This window comes from Nycticebus coucang, chromosome 24, assembly GCF_027406575.1.
Source record: "Nycticebus coucang isolate mNycCou1 chromosome 24, mNycCou1.pri, whole genome shotgun sequence".
In the NCBI taxonomy this organism is placed as follows: domain Eukaryota; kingdom Metazoa; phylum Chordata; class Mammalia; order Primates; family Lorisidae; genus Nycticebus; species Nycticebus coucang.
Window position 1 is genome coordinate 26,378,960 of NC_069803.1, and position 1,455 is coordinate 26,380,414.

Genomic DNA, 1,455 nt, shown 5'->3' on the forward strand with positions numbered 1-1,455 from the left:
CCACCATGTGAGGGTACAGAAGTCACCATCTGTGAGAAATGGGCCTTTACAGGGCAGTGAATCTACTGGCACACTGATCTCGAACTTTCCAGCCTCGGAATTATGAGCTATACATTTCTATTATTTATAAATGATCTGGTCTAAGGTATTTTGTTATAGCTTACCTGAACAGAAAGATTAAGATAGTATATATATGTCATGATAAATTTAAGTATTTGAATATTTAGGCCTTTCAAGAACTTTTTTTTTTTTGCAGTTTTTGGCTGGGGCTGGGTTTGAATCCGCCACCTCCGGCTTATGGGGCTGGTGCCTTACTCCATTGAGCCACAGGCACCACCCTCAGGAACATTTAATCTAAAACTTGTACTGTGATCTATACTTTCCTATACAACATTGTGCTCTAATTTTTTTCTCAAGATTAATTTCTATCCCTAGAAATTAGAAGATCAAAGATTATGACATTTAAGAGGTTATAATATATATTGACCTCTACAAAGGTTTTACAAATGTAAAATGTGAAATGTAAATTCTCAAGAGAACTTATTTTTTTATTGGAGGGGTTTGAATGTTTCCAATTTTCTTATATTTCTATTATGAAATATGCATAATAAACTAGACAAGTACTTAAATATACATAAAATAAGAATTTTGAAAGGTAAAATATTGGTGTTCTTTAATTATTACTGTACTTGGTATTTCCATTTATTCTGTTGTGATTTGGTGTCTGTGTTTTTACTAACCAGGGTTTGCTCAGAAACTGCTGTAGGTATCCCAAACCGGACATCATTTAATATGGAGATTTAGAGGATTATACCCTGTTTCCCCGAAAATAAGACTTATTTTAAGGTGTGCTCCCAAAGATGCGCTAGGTCTTATTTTCAGGGGACGTCTTATCTTTCCTGTGAGTAGGTCTTATTTTCGGGGAAACAGGGTATATACAGTGGTTAAAAAATAGTGGGAAAGAGATCAGGGAAAGCTGCTAATAGCTTTCAGGAAAACTAATGTGCAGGTGTATCAGGAAACCAGGCCAATGATGTCAGCTAGCTGGAGCCCCCATGAGCTGCAAGGCACCAGGAGCTCCTGGCAAAGCCTCACCCCTACTGTTGGCCGCATCAGCCCCAAGTGATGCTGTTACAGGATGAACCATGGCTTCTGCTTCTTTTTCCACTTTCCAGAATCTCATAGAAATTCCTCACATTGATGAATTGTGACCGAGGATCCTGACGGTAGAGGTTCTTTTAGCCTTTGCAATGCAGAGAGGAGACTAGAGCAGGAAAAAGTGTTCTGAGTGGTCAGAAACCGATTTGGTATAAAGTTCATTGCCCATTTTTATATTGGCCTTTTCCCCTTTGGTCTTAATGATGGGTAAGACCTCCTTCCATATCACGGTGCCACCCGATCTCCTGTGGCAGGAGCACAACTGACTGAGATTGTCTTAGGTTTTGCCCTTCTGGA